Here is a 16,154-nt window from a genome sequence, read left to right as displayed (position 1 = left end):
CTCACCTGGCCCCAGGCTGCTGCAGTGAGAGAAGGTTGGGGTAGTCCTCTCTCCCCGGGGCAGCCTGCAAACTGAACCCCTCATCCTCAGCCCCTACCCAGAGCAATGATTTAAATGAAGCATGCACATTTTCAGTTTATTTAATAAACAACAAAAGTTAATTGAGTTAAAACCCGAGCAACATCGGGTAAATCTTCTAGTAAGGACATAATAACTTACCTCTCCAGTGTGATTCAAGGGTTAGATCAGTGACTGTTATTAAGCTACTTTGCTTTCCTATAACTACTTTCATCTGAGGGCCTCTATCTGCTTTACAAACATAACAAAAGTATCACAGCTTCCCGGTAAGGAAGGTATTTCTAATGAAACTCCTTTTCTAGGCATTCGGACTTAGAGGCAAGGAGTTAACTGAACCGTCACGCTACAAATCTGTGACAGGGCCAGGAATGGAACGCAGTTCTGCTGACACCAATGCTCGTACTCCCCACAAACTCATGTTCTTGTTAGTCTGAAGATACCTGAAGTTCACAAACATGTAGAACTTAAAGGAACAAAATAATGAGAGGAAGCTGAATAAGAATTTGTTCTGCACAATCCAGACACTTTAAAAAAATTAAATCATAGTAGGGATGGTTGAGTGTAAACAACTAACGGTTTAACCGATAAGCAGGGGCTTATTGGTTAATGGTGTCAGTTACACTCGGTGAAGGCGCCTCTCCAGGAGCAGGGCAGGCAAGGGCTTCCGGCTTTGTTCCCAGGGAGGTGGCTCCACTGTGGGAGCCGGGTGGACAAGGGCTGCCCACTGTGCTCCTGGGGAGGAGGCTTCACTGCAGCAGCAGATCCTCCCTAGGAGCCAGGCTGGCAGCCCTGCTCCAGGAGAGGCTTTGCTATGGGCTCTGCCGATAAAGCAAAGCTTACCTGTTTGGTGGGATTTACACGTGGCGCTGCATTTGTACTGTAGCTGCTTAGAGATGCGGAAGGAGGTTCTGAGAGACAAAAATAGTATAAAACCTCAATGGCGGTTAGGCACTAAAAATCTCTTCTGTAATCGATTGCACACCCTTTGAAAGGGCAAGAGCCGAGACCTGACTCTTTAGCGTGGCACGGTTTGGATCTGTGCTAGCATAAATAGCTCTGTAGCTATAATAAATACATAATCTGACTAAGTATCTGAGTAGTTCTACTTTTGCCCACCAGATGTGCACAAACATTCAGACTGGCAGAGTTGTAAGTACTTAAGACTTGTGAGTGCAAATTAGGGAAATCAGCCTTTCAAAAAGATGAGCCTCAAATTCGCTTGATCAAATTGGCTCCTGTTCTAAGTGGCCAAAGTTCGACTGATATTAGTGGAGGGTTGACCTGCTTAGACTAACAGTTGGTCCCTTAGCATCTATCTATGTAAACTATCTCTCAAGACCGTTGTGAGCTTTAGTTAGTAAGTATTTACACAGCATTCTGATATCCATAGATAAGAAGTTGAATCTAGATGCAAACTATCAAAACAAAGGCAATACAGGGCATCCCTGCTATAAGTTGCCCTGGTATACATCCGTTCCTCACTAAAGTTGTTGCCTCTTGTAGGAACTGATGCATTGTAAGTCCTCCCATTCTCCACTCTTAAGTCACGCAAAAAACCAAAAACCCAACCCCAAACAATTTGCACAAATGAAATTCAGCCGCGGGAAAAAATATTCTCTGCTTTAAGTTGTTTTGTTATAAGTCCAGATTTGTACGACTGTATGCACAAATCCAGTAGTCCCATGTGTGATTATCTAATCAGACACACTTATGTGCAGAACTCCCTATTTAGCATACACAAACACTGTAACTGCATGCACAATTCTGTCTCAAAATCCAGTTACCAAGGTCTCTGTGCGTGTAAACAAGAGAAACAATATTGGTAAATGGTCCTTCACCATTGTCAGTTACCAAAATTCTGTTCCATCCTGCTAGAGATTGTCATGATATTAATTATACTGCCCTGTTGGGGGGACGGAAAAAAGAGCTACTTGTTGATCAAGATGCTTCAGGCATAGGAGAGGAAACAACAACAGACAATGCTATGCTGTTTGAAATGAGATGCAGATCTGGGAACAGGCTCCGGCAGGCAGCACCTGTAGGAGCTTGCTGCTTTTCCAAGATCAACCACTTCCAACCAAAGGAAAATGTGTATGAGTCTCCAAGGCTGGGAATGAGGAGGGAAAGGGAGAGGGAGAAATGGTCCATTATTTGAAATGGAATCATGAATTTCATAGGCAAATGAATATTTGCCTATGAAATTGGCTTTACAAATCAAATAGTCCAGTATTCTTCAATTGGCAGGCTGTGACCCCTAGGGGGCTCATGAAGCACAAGTGTTACAATATAAAGTGAAGAAAATCTCACTCCCTATGCCCTCTAACCTTCCAAAGGTATTCTGTCAGTGTCTCAAAACACACACACATTGGGTATGGTGATCAATGTTGCCATTGAGACTTTTTTTTAAAAAATTCCTAAAGATACGTCAGGGACTCACGAGTATTTCTGACTTTGAACAAGAGGTCGCCAACCCAACAAGACTGAGAAACACGGAAATTAACAATTCAAAATATGGTGCTGGGGAATATTAGAGAATTCAAGCTCAAAATTTACTTTTCACCAGTACTTGTAGTATCCAAGCTCAGGCATTGGAATGTTCATGGAAAATTAACAAGATCGAATCAAAATTCAGTTTTCAGTTTGGCACAATGCCCGTAGGCAGTTGGCTCAGCTCTGTGCTAAACAAAAATCTGTGTGGCTGAGAACATTTCTCATTGGGTTGTAGGTTAAAAGTGAGAGCAGTCTTCACAGGATGCAGGAAATTGCCTTTATACCCTTGCTGCTTTAGGTGCTTTTCTTGACTGGGTGCTCAAGAGTGTTGGAAAAATGCAAGGAGTGTTCTACCCTCTTCTCATGAGGCCAGCCACACACTGATCCCTTGGGCAGAAGGGACAGGTTAGCAATCCAAAGGCGGGACATGCACATCTAGCTGATTTAATAATGAATAGGAATAATGGAAATAATTGCTCCATATTGTGGAAGTGCAGCCCACGCCAACTACCCTTGCCAGCATATTGTGCTTCAGTGGACTTTGTTTTGCTTCGGATGAAGTGCTGGAGGCCAGGAACTACACTTTTAATGAGTGGCAGTTCTGTGTTTTAAGATGAGGGTGGCTGCAATGTTTGGTTCTGGCACCTTCCTGCCAGTTACCTAGCTTGGCCTTCAGTCAAGGCAAAGACTTGTATTTAGAGCAAATCATCAACAACAACAAAATTGGATAAATCACCCCCCCCCTTTTTTTTTCTTCATTCACCTCCGGGGAAAAAGAGAGGTAGTTTAAAAAAAAAACTGGATCAAGTGCCATTCATTAGCAGTTGTTAAAAAGAGTAAAACCAGAGGTCTCTGAGGTCATAAGGAACATTCTTTCATTCTTTTTTCCACAGCAAGGCAAGCAAACATGTTTGTGTCATGCCACCACCTCATTATATTCTATATAAGCTACAGAGAAGTACAACAGTCACCAGAAATGTACTGGAATGGATTTACAGCAAGTTTAACCAGGTGCTAGATCAATATCAACTTAAACACACTAAAGAAAGAGTAATGTGGTTTGTCAAATTCACATCTTAGCAGCACACAATCTGGTCTCAGTGGAGAGGTACAATTGTCTGTTATTTCACACCTTAAGGAGTTTATAATACACCCTGAAGGGGAAAAAAAAGAAATTACCTGGAAAATAAAAGGAGAGAAAATTTATCTCACATCTCCAGCTACCTTTTATTTATCCAACAAAAAAAGTTTCCCTGTGTGATACATTTCTTAAATTATAGGTTTACTGTTTCCTGGCATCCTAATAAAGTCGAGATGAATGATGAGAGAGTCTGCTGGGAGAATGAGTAAACATCGCCTACCGTCTGGAATGTAAGACAACTACTGTCTTATCCTTTGTTACAGGTTGTTAAGATAAAATTACCCTATAGATCACCAGCACTGTCAGTTAAATTAGAAAAAGCATTCTACCTCCCAGGGGGCTGGTGGGATTTTTTTATTTTTTTGGTGAGGGCAGAAGAGTAGGGAGTGGAAGGGTGTTATTTCTAAGATACAAAAGAGAAAACAAGAAAATGTATGCTGGAGTGAAAACACATGGGATTGTCAATGGCAAATTTTGGATATTCTATTCTGGGCTACTTTGAGCAGGAGCAATGGAGATAAGTGACCAAAAAAAAAAAAAAAATGAGCTAAGCAACAAAACTAGATCAGAATGTCACCAAAGCGTGGATGAATGAATGCAGTGTTTCACATTCTGCCCCTCATTAAGAAGAAAACAATTTTCAAATAAATATATCTTTTTCTGTTATCTTTAATGCTGGTTCATCTGAGAAGACTCATTATGGAGCAAAGTGTGCAGCCTTCACTCATGCTGGTGGGCATTATCTCACACAAGCATTTCTATTTAATATAAGTCACGCTACATGTACGTTACAACCATAAGGCAACTTAAGCTACGGAACTCCCGCTATGTGAACAGCGTAGCTGGAGTCGATGTACCTTAAGTTGAGTTACTACAGGTTCTACACTGCGGAGGGTCAACGGGAGAAACTCTCCCGTTGACCTCCTTTTCTCTTCTCGTCCAGGGTAGAGCTACAGGGTCAATGAGAGAGCAATCTGCGGTCGATTTGACAGGTCTTCTGTAGACCTGATAAATCAGCTGTCGGTGGATTGATCTTTTAGCATCAGTCCCGGCTGTAGTGTAGATGTAGCCAGAGGTTACCAAAGTGTAACCATGAAGAATCCATTACAGGCATCCCTTCATTCAATGGTAGTGTTGCTCAGAGAGACAGGGCCAGAATCTGCCATTCTTACATTGCATATTCCCTTAGTATACAGACAGTCCCACTGATTTTAATGAAACTGTACCTAGAGTAAAATGCTAATGAATGTGAGCAAAGGTGGCAGAAGCAGATCCATAGAAAGAATTCACTTTAATCCTGGACTGGAAGATTAGGAGGGGATGGATAGAATCAGGATGGGAGAAGAGCCAATGACTCAGAGTTCCAGTTCGACTCAGTGTCCCACTGAACGAGAGCTGGCCATGTCCATTTTCATTTCTGAAGCTTGTTAGATGTGGGAAGCAGCAGTTTTAAAAAAACAACATAGCTAGCTAGCTACATGACCTGCTTCATTATACATAATAACAGTTAGCCTCTGCTAAATAGGACAGCTTCAGAGTTTACACTCTCTTCTAGTTCCTCTGCCCATGGAAGGTATAAAAATGTCTCTCTCTCTCTCTCTCTCTCTCTCTCTCAACTGAAATCAGGGGTCTTTTCCTTTATAAAATGGCCTTTGGACTGTTTCATGAAGGTTCAGAGTAGAACCAATATTGTGTTAGTTCTTCTTCAAGATGTGTTGCTTATGTCCATTCTACTAGGTGTGCACACGCCATGTGCATGACTTCCAGAACTTTTTTACCCTTAGCAGTACCCGTTGGGCCAGCCAGGGAGTCCCCTAGAGTGGCGTCGGTATAGCTGCGTATATATACCCCTGCTGGCCTAGCCCCCCCTCAGTTCCTTCTTAGCACCCATGACGTGGACCAGAACGCTTGTTTTACTCTGCGAGACTGCCCTTAGTAATTAGCTATCTAGTGTAAATAGTTGTCTTTCTCAGTTAATGTTAGTTCTTTGTTATGCACAGTTAGGGTATTACAAACACTCTCCCCTCCCCCATAGTGGAGGTGCTGTCTGCTCTGTAACCTGGGGTTCCCCCACGCTGTGATGTGTGATTCCCACTGACTCACCCACATGTGTATTGGCCCAGACACCTAGTCCCAGCTTGCGCAGTTAGCAAAACTCTTCCCAGGGGGGAGAGACAAAGGAAGGGAGGCGGAGACGAACATCTGGCTGGGGGGGCAGGGCCTGGGAGCAAGACAGTTTCTGGCTAGGAAACATGAAGGGAACAGACCAAGCTGAGTGCTGAGAGTGGAGGGGGCGATGGAGCCCCCTAACCCAAGGGGTCTGAGGCATCCTGGTCCTGACTCCTGTAACCACATCATACAGCTATTCTGCGCTGTGTCCTGGAGAATCAATAAACCGTCTCTATTCTACTGGCTGGCAGAATCTATTCTTGCTGATACAGGGATGCAGGATCGGGGGGGTCCCCAACACAACGTCACACCTAGTTATGGGGGGGCATGCCAGGGCCTCAAGGCTTCAAACCTTGCCGGCACTGGTCTAAGCCTATGCCCCGCGGGGACCTGCACAAGGATTGTTTAAAGTGCTTGGGTGAGACTCATGTAAAATTTGCAAATCGTTTAAGCCCCGGACTAAGAGAGAGTGCGACTCGAGACTTAAACTCATACTGATGGAGTCGGCGCTTCAACCCCAGGCACAGAGCCGCCGTCGGTGCGGAGCGTACCATGGTCGCTGCGGGAAACTGGGCACCAGGAAAAACTCTCCTCGGCACAGGAGCACTGGTCGGTACCGTGGCACAGTTCCCAGTCTCTGGGCCCGCATGTGCACAAGAGGGTGTGCAGAGGCAGATCGCCCTCACAAAGAGGAAGAGAGGTGCGCCAGAAGAAAGGGTGCCCTAACATCCCAATGCTGGAGCAGCACTGGTGTGGACCCAGCTCTCACAGGGAGAGTAGTCCTGACTCCCCAGATCTGTCTGTGGAGGAGATCCATCCACCGCTGATGCCAGAGATGTTCCTGGTGGCACAGGAGCTAATTGAGCTCACGGCATCTCCGGGACCAGCACCGCAGGGTGCAGAAGTCCAAGTTAGACAAGACAAGCAGGGCATTCAGTCTGCTCTGGCACCGCTACTTCCGATGCCTCCCGTCCTGGTGCCACACACTCTGGCACCGCATGCCATGGTACCGCCAACCCAAGCACTGCCTATCCTGGCACCGCTGGTACTGGCACTGCTTGCACTGGCACCGCTTGCACCAGCACCATCCGTCCCGACAGGGTGGTTGGCACCATCCGCAGCGGTACAAGAGCACATGCAGGACAAGTCTTTTGTGGCCCCGGTACCATGCCCACCAGCACCAGAATCTGAGGCCATGCCGCCACCGGCACCGCCGAGGCACCGTGGCAAGCCGTCGACCATGACTCATCACTTCCAACAGAAGAGCCAGGAATAGCCGACGGCACCACCTTGGTCGGCCTCAGATTATTCCTCCAAGTCTGAAGTGGAGTCCCTCTCTTCTAGGGCCTCCTCTAGACGCTCTGGCTGGTCGCATAAGTTGAGCCCTCAGTACCGATCTAGGACTCAGCACTGTTTGAGCTCCTGGCACCAGTCCAAGACACATCACCCTCCGGAGGGGCAGACTTGGTCACCCCAGTGGTCACCTCGGTGGCTCCACAGTGGTCCTTCTGGACCCCGTGGGCATATCACCAGGCCCAGGGTCAGGACTCTATAAGGTCAGGATCAGTTAGTGCTTCCTCTCACTCAGGGTGCAGAACAGCCTCCTCGGCCATCTCGCTGGTCAGAGGCCTGGGTCGGAGGTTAGAGCCACCCCTCCAGGGTGGCCGGAGCAGGGGCTCCTCAACTGCAGTGTCCCCAGCCCCTTATGCTGGCCCAGACCATGTCTCAGCCTACATAGGCCTCAGGGGATGTGACTCTGCAGGAGCAGCAGGGGGCAAGGGAGTTGTCCTCCTTGCCACTGGATGAAGCCCTGGCAGATCCATCCCTGGCCATGCTGGCTATGGACACAAGGGCTCATCAAGATCTCCTCAAAAGGATGGCCCAAAATCAAGGGGTACAGGCTGAGGAGGTGAAAAGAGGAGGACCCAGTGGTGGACATCATTACAGCAGATGGCACCACTAAGATTGCCCTCCTGTTGAACAAGATGGTGGCGAAAATTACCAAAACCCTTTGGCAGACCCCGGCATCCATACTACCGATGCAGAAAGGGGTCGAAAGTCGGTATTATGTCCCCCAAGCAGACCACAAACATTTATTCTCCCACCCACCACCAGGCTCAGCAGTGGTGCAAGTGGCCTGTCTGAGAGTGACTTTCAGACATTCCAGAGCTTTAAAAGGCAGTGGGCAAGCAACCAAGGAGTGTGCTAACAGGGAGTTTAGAGAGGGAGTTGGGGAGAGGGAAGGGCGTGAAGTTCTCTTGCCTTTCTTTTTAAATCCCTTCTCCAGGACAGCAGCGATGGATAGTGATAGGTCTGCTGTTGTTACCTGCACGGAGTGTGCCATGTTTGTCTTCCTCCCGGAAGAAAGAACGGATTTCATCTGCACTAAGTACAAGCTGTTCACCATTTTGGAAGAAAAAATTAGAGGACTGGAGGCCCAAGTGTCGACCCTACGCTCTATCAGAGAGGATGAAGACTTCCTTGATATGACAGCGTTTAATCCTTCAAGCACAGCAGGTGGAAGAGCCTGACACGGCAGTACGGGACCAGGAAGAGAACTGGCAGCATGTAACTTCTAGAAGGGGGAAAAGGCCAGCATGGGAATCCCCCAATGCTATAGAGGTAAGTAATCACTTTCAGGCTCTCTCCACAGGCTCTACAGTGCTGAATGCCTTGGAAGGGACCTCACAAGGAAGAAACCAGAAGGGAACACCATCTACTGGAAGGCATGGGATGCGTAGTCCTAGGGATGGGGGTTCCATGGCCACCACCTTCAAAAGAAGACGACGGGTGGTGGTGGTCGGGGACTCCCTCCTAAGAGGGACTGAGCCATCCATCTGCCGTCCGGACCTGGAATCTCAAGAGGTGTGCTGTTTACTGGGAGCTCACATTCAGGATGTGACCAAGAGGCTTACCAAATCGATCAAACCTTCGGATCGCTACCCCTTCCTGCTTCTCCATGTGGGTACTAACAATACGGCCAAGAATGACCTTGAGCGGGTTACTGTGGATTATGTAGCGCTGGAAAGAAGGATCCAAGAATTCGGAGCGCAAGTGGTGTTCTCGTCCATGCACCCTGTTGAAGGGAAAGGATTGGGCAGGGATCGTCGAATTGAGGACGTAAATGTGTGGTTGCGCAGGTGGTGTCGCAGAGAGGGCTTTGGTTTCTTTGATCACGGGACTCTGTTCTGGGCACAAGCATTGTTAGGAAGAGATGGGATCCACCTAACGAAGAGAGGAAGGAGCATCTTCACGGGCAGGCTTGTAAACCTAGTGAGGAGGGCTTTAAACTAGGTTCGTCGGGGGACGGTGACCAAAATCCTGACGGGAATGGGAAAGTCGGATACCGGGAAGAAATGCAAAGAGGAACGAGCAACAAAAGAGGACCCCTGATTCGAATGGAGAAGATGGGGTGATCAACTGGTTATCTGAGGTGTTTGTACACTAATGTGAGAAGCCTGGGCAACAAACAGGAAGAACTGGAGGCCCTGGCCCAGTCCAAGAAATATGATTTAATTGGGATAACAGAGACGTGGTGGGATGACTCGCATGACTGGAGCGTTGTCATGGAAGGGTATAAACTGTTCAGGAAGAACAGGCAGGGGAGAAAAGGAGGAGGAGTTGCACTGTATGTAAGAGAGCACTATGATTGCTCTGAACTCCAGTATAAAGAGGGAGAAAAACCTGTTGAGAATCCATGGGTTAAGTTTAAAGAAGCAAACAACAGCGGTGATGTTGTGGTTGGTGTCTGCTACAGACCACTGAATCAGGTGGATGAGGTAGATGAGGCTTTCTTCGGACAACTGAGAGAAGTTTCCAGATTGTAGGCCCTGGTTCTCGTAGGGACTTTAATCATGCTGACATCTGTTGGGAAACCAATACGGCAGTACACAGGCAGTCCAGGAAGTTTTTGGAGAACATTGGGGATAACTTCTTGGTACAAGTGCTGAAGGATCCGACCAGGGGCTGTACACAGCTTGACCTTCTGCTCACAAACAGGAACTAATAGGGGAAGTAGAGGTGGGTGACAACCTGGGAAGCAGTGATCATCAGATGGTAGATATCAAGATCCTGACCAAAGGAAGAAAAGAGAGTAGTAAAGTATACACCTTGGACTTAGAATCATAGAATCATAGAATAATAGGACTGGAAGGGACCTCAAGAGGTCATCGAGTCCAGCCCCCCGCCCTCAAGGCAGGACCAAGCTCCGTCTACACCATCCCTGACAGATGTCTATCCAACCTGTTCTTAAATATCTCCAGAGAGGGAGATTCCACCACCTCCCTTGGCAATTTATTCCAATATTTGACCACCCTGACAGTTAGGAATTTTTTCCTAATGTCCAATCTAAACCTCCCCTGCTGCACTTTAAGCCCATTACTCCTTGTCCTGTCCTCAGAAACCAAGAGGAACAAATTTTCTCCTTCCTCCTTGTGACACCCTTTTAGATATTTGAAAACCGCTATCATGTCCCCCCTTAATCTTCTTTTTTCCAAACTAAACAAGCCCAGTTCATGAAGCCTGGCTTCATAGGTCATGTTCTCTAAACCTTTAATCATTCTTGTCGCTCTTCTCTGTACCCTTTCCAATTTCTCCACATCTTTCTTGAAATGTGGTGCCCAGAACTGGACACAGTACTCCAGCTGAGGCCTAACGAGCACAGAGTAGAGCGGCAGAATGACTTCACGAGTTTTGCTTACAACACACCTGTTGATACAACCTAGAATCATATTTGCTTTTTTTGCAACAGCATCTCACTGTTGGCTCATATTCAACTTGTGGTCCACTATGACCCCTAGATCCCTTTCCGCCATGCTCCTTCCTAGACAGTCGCTTCCCATCTTGTATGTATGGAACTGATTGTTCCTTCCTAAGTGGAGCACTTTGCATTTCTCTTTATTAAACCTCATCCTGTTTACCTCTGACCATTTCTCTAACTTGCTAAGGTCATTTTGAATTATGTCTCTATCCTCCAAAGAAGTTGCAACCCCACCCAGTTTGGTATCATCTGCAAACTTAATAAGCGTACTCTCTATCCCAATATCTAAGTCATTGATGAAGATATTGAACAGTACGGGTCCCAAAACAGACCCTTGCAGAACTCCACTTGTTATCCCTTTCCAGCAGGATTTAGCACCGTTAACAACAACTCTCTGACTACGGTTATCCAGCCAATTATGCACCCACCTTATCGTGGCCCTATCTAAGTTATATTTGCCTAGTTTATCAATAAGAATATCATGCGAGACCGTATCAAATGCCTTACTAAAGTCTAGGTATATGACATCCACCGCTTCTCCCTTATCCACAAGGCTCGTTATCTTATCAAAGAAAGCTATCAGATTAGTTTGGCATGACTTGTTCTTCACAAACCCATGCTGGCTATTCCCTATCACTTTATTACCTTCCAAGTGTTTGCATATGATTTCCTTAATTACCTGCTCCATTAGCTTCCCTGGGACAGACGTTAAACTGACCGGTCTGTAGTTTCCTGGGTTGTTCTTATTCCCCTTTTTATAGATGGGCACAATATTTGCCCTTTTCCAGTCTTCTGGAATCTCCCCTGTCTGCCATGATTTTTCAAAGATCATAGCTAAAGGCTCAGATACCTCCTCTATCAGCTCCTTGAGTATCCTGGGATGCATTTCATCAGGACCTGGTGACTTGCTGACATCTAACTTTCCTAAGTGATTTTTAACTTGTTCTTTGTGTATCCTATCTTCTAAACTTACCCTCTCTCTGCTTGTATTCACTACGTCAGGCACACCTCCAGACTTCTCGGTGAAGACCGAAACAAAGAAGTCATTGAGCATCTCCGCCATTTCCAAGTTCCCTGTTACTGCTTCTCCCTCCTCACTAAGCAGTGGGCCTACCCTGTCCTTGGTCTTCCTCTTCCTTTTAATGTATTTATAAAAGATCTTCTTGTTTCCCTTTATGCCTGTAGCTAGTTTGATCTCATTTTGTGCCTTTGCCTTTCTAATCTTGCCCCTGCATTCCCGTGTTGCTTGCCTATATTCATCCTTTGTTAGTTGTCCTAGTTTCCATTTTTTATATGACTCCTTTTTTATTTTGAGATCATGCAAGATCTCCTTGTTAAGCCAAGCTGGTCTTTTGCCATATTTTCTATCTTTCCTACACAGCGGAATTGTTTGCTTTTGGGCCCTTAACAACGTCCCTTTGAAATACTTCCAACTCTCCTCAGTTGTTTTTCCCTTCAGTCTTGCTTCCCATGGGACCTTACCTACAAGTTCTCTGAGCTTATCAAAATCTGCCTTCCTAAAATCCATTACCTCAATTGTGCTGGTCTCCCTTCTACCTTTCCTTAAGATCATGAACTCTATTATTTCGTGATCACTGTCCCCTATACTGTCTTCCACTTTCAAGTTCTCAACTAGTTCCTCCCTATTTGTTAAAATCAAATCCAGAACAGCTTCTCCTCTGGTAGCTTTTTCAACCTTCTGAAACAGAAAGTTGTCTCCAATGCAGTCCAGAAACTTATTGGATAGCCTGTGCCTCGCTGTGTTAGTTTCCCAACATATGTCTGGATAGTTGAAGTCCCCCATCACCACCAAATCTTGGGCTTTGGATAGTTTTGTTAATTGTTTAAAAAAGGCCTCATCCACCTCTTCCACCTGGCTAGGTGGCCTGTAGTAGACTCCTAGCATGATATCACCCTCGGTTTTTACCCCTTTTAGCTTAACCCAGAGACTCTCTACACAGCTATCTCCTACATTCATCTCCACTTCAGTCCAAGTGTGTACATTTTTAATATACAAGGCAACCCCTCCTCCCTTTTTTCCCTGTCTGTCCTTCCTGAGCAAGCCGTACCCTTCCATACCAATATTCCAATCATGCGTCCCATCCCACCAGGTTTCTGTAATACCAATGATATCATAGTTGTATTTATTGGTTAGCAATTCCAGTTCTTCCTGCTTATTACCCATACTTCTCGTATTTGTATATAGGCATCTAAGATACTGATTTGATCCTGCCTCCCTGTTGTGCCCTGACCCTCCTTTCTCCTTGCCATTATAGGCCGTAGTCCCCCCCATTTCCAACCCATCTCCCAGTCCCGCACATTCAACACTTAACTGAGGGCTTTGCTCACCTGCCCCCGTCGAACCTAGTTTAAAGCCCTCCTCACAAGATTAGCCAGTCTGTGTCCAAACAAGGCCTTCCCGCTCCTTCAAAAAAGCAGATTTTGACTCCCTCAGAGATCTGATGGGCAGAATACCCTGGGATGCTAACATGAAAGGGAAAGGAGTCCAGGACAGCTGGCAGTATTTTAAAGAAGCCTTATTGAAGGCACAGAAAGAAACCATCCCAATGCGTAGCAAGAGAGGCAAACATGGTAGGAGACCGGATTGGCTTACAGGGGAAATCCTTGGTGAACTTAAACACAAAAAGGAAGCTTACAAAAAGTGGAAACTTGGACAAATGACCAGGGAGGGGTTTAAATGTATAGCTCAAGAATGCCAGGTGGTTATCAGGAAAGCGAAAGCGCAAATGGAATTGCGACTGGCTAAGGATGTAAAGGATAACAAGAAAGGTTTCTACAGGCATGTTAACAAGAAGAAGGTGATCAGAGAGGGTGTGTGGCACCTACTGTATGAAGGAGGTAACCTAGTGACAGATGATGTGGGGAAAGCTGAAGTACTCAATGCTTTCTTTGCCTCTGTATTCACTGACAAGGTGGGCTCCCAGACTAATGAGCTAAGTGACACAAGGTGGGATGAAGATGAACAGCCCTTGGTGGGTAAAGAACGGGTTAGGAACTATTTAGAAAAGCTAAACGTACACAAATCCATGGGTCCGGACTTAATGCATCCGAGGGTACTGAGGGAGTTGGCAAATGTCATTGAGGAGCCTTTGGCCATTATCTTTGAAAAGTCGTGGAGGTCGGGAGAGATCCCAGATGATTGGAAAAAGGCAAATGTAGTGCCCATCTTCAAAAATGGGAAGGACGATCCAGGGAACTATAGGCCAGTCAATCTTACCTCGGTTCCTGGAAAAATCATGGAAGGGATCCTTAAGGAATCCATTTTGAGGCACTTGGAAGAGAGGAAAGTGATTAGGAATAGTCAGCATGGATTCACAAAGGGCAAGTCATGCCTGACCAATCTGATTAGCTTCTATGATGAGGTAACTGGCTCTGTGGATGTGGGAAAGTCAGTGGATGTGATATACCTTGACTTTAGCAAGGCTTTTAATATGGTCTCCCACAATATTCTTGCCAGCAAGTTAAGGGAATGTGGATTGGATAAATGGACAGTAAGATGGATAGAAAGATGGCTAGGAGGCTGGGCCCAGCAGTTAGTGATCAACGGCTCGATGTCAGGATGGCAGTCATCAGCCCTTTATCATCCAGCATACTGAGGTGAAAGACAGTGTGAATACCATGGTATGCAGCTTCTTGTGGCACAACCTCACACCCTGCGTAGGTCAGTCCCACCACCTGGATCCAGTTGACAGAGTATGGACTGCAGTGCCCCTCAAAAGAATCTTTGCTAGGGATGTTGGCCATGTTAAGGCAAAAGTTACTGTCAGTGTCACCTGGCAGTATTCTAAGGAGAGACTGAGGCTACGTCTAGATTACAGGCTTCTTTCGGAAGAAGATTTTCCAGAAGAGATCTTCCAGAAAAACTTCTTTTGAAAAAGAGCATCCACACAGCAAAAGTGCAATGAAAAAGCAATTAGATGTCCACATTCATTGGATGCTATCTCGCATTTCAGTTGTGATTACTGTGGACGGAGTGGTCACCAGGGCACCTGTGCTTCTTCTTCGGGTAGTATCCCCGTGGGTGCTCCACTGTGGGTGTCGGGCTCATTCTGGCACTGCAGATCGGAGATCTTCTAGTTGTTGTTCGCCAGCCCGCACATGCGCGATGGCCATCTTGCGGCTTTTCGCGCAATTTCCAGTCGCGCGGTCGGACCCCACCAGTTCTTCCTAACCATCTTTGGGAGCAGACAGCGAAACATCTCCCTTTTGTGTCGTTCCTCACAGAACCTGAAAGGAGATAATTAAAACATTTGTAAATAGTTATTATTCTGTTAGTTATTGTTAGCGTGTTTTAAAAAAAAGATTTATAGTTGTTAGTCTTAGATAGTTTATCAAAATGCCTGGCTCCCCAGGCTTCAAGAAGTGTGTGGCATGCCGGGAGTCCATGCCCGCTTCGGACGGACATTCATCTTGTATAAGATGTCTCAGAGAGTGGCACATTCCACAGAAGTGCTCCCATTGTTCAAAGCTGACTGCTAGGGCACATAGAGACCGCAAAATGTGGCTCAAAATGTTGCTTTTTGACAAAGTCCTCCGGCCGCAGTCAGACCCCCGCCCCATTGGAGCTGCCTTGCCATGCTTTATCTGAGGTGGCATATAAAAAGAAAGCTCCTTCCCCGTCTCACTCCTTACCGCCGACCAGAGTGAGTATGGGTGATAAGCTGGGCACCTCAGGAGTTATGGTGACCCGTAGACTGGAGAAAGAGAAGCATGTGCATAGCGCTTTGGCGCCCAGCCCTACAGAGCGTACCGCACCTCGCCCTAAGTCGACTTCAACGTCAACGGTGCCGTCAGCACCAATATCCTCGGTACCGAGTCGGTCAGCACCGGTGATCTCACTGCCAGACATTACGGCACCTAGAGCCCCGGCACCGATTACACCGGCACCCAGCACGCCAGCACCAACTCGATTACCAGCACTGACTCCGCCCGTGGTACTGACTCCGTCTCCGGTGCCGAGTACGTCAGCACCGACACCTATTATCATTAGAGCACCAAGTGCTTCGACCACTGCTCCATTAGCACCGACACACACAGAACCAACCTATTCCCAGGTAGTAACAACTCCTAGGTCGATGCCATCTGCATCACCAACACCGCAGGATATGGCATTGACCAGAGTGAGGAAGAAGGCCCACAGGTTTCCTACTTCATCTCCCAGCCCTCAGCCAGAAGCCTTCTCTCCTGAACCACCATCTCCACCAGTGCGTTCATCTCGTTCGACCCATTCTCTGGCTCACGATACTGTCCACCCAGTATGTCGCCTCATCCGAGACATCACTACTATCATCGCCATCATATTCAAGGGGGTGCTCCAGATCACCGAGATCTCTCTCATATCATAGGACCTCTCACCAAGGACACCACTACAGAGGTAATCAAGAGTATTCACCATACCATGACAACCCCTGGCACAGGTACTATAATTCCAGAGAGCATTCACTACACTCACCTGCCCATATCACTGTCGCCGGCTCCTTCTTCTACTTCTGCACA

At 46.7% G+C, this 16,154-nt stretch overlaps 1 protein-coding gene across 2 annotated transcripts in view; it reads left to right on the top strand.

The window, feature by feature from the left end:
• The window catches only part of SPO11 (SPO11 initiator of meiotic double strand breaks), a 410,938-nt gene that overhangs the window by 233,304 nt on the left and 161,480 nt on the right, over positions 1-16,154 (top strand). For both annotated transcript variants that reach the window (XM_075901152.1, XM_075901153.1), the window contains one exon: positions 3,849-3,939. The gene's annotated coding sequence lies outside the window, so the exon portion shown is untranslated. The remainder of the gene's footprint in view (positions 1-3,848; positions 3,940-16,154) is intronic.

This window comes from Pelodiscus sinensis, chromosome 18 (assembly GCF_049634645.1).
Source record: "Pelodiscus sinensis isolate JC-2024 chromosome 18, ASM4963464v1, whole genome shotgun sequence".
In the NCBI taxonomy this organism is placed as follows: Eukaryota; Metazoa; Chordata; order Testudines; family Trionychidae; genus Pelodiscus; species Pelodiscus sinensis.
Note: the sequence above shows the minus strand (reverse complement) of the source record. Positions and strands in the feature narration are given on the sequence as shown.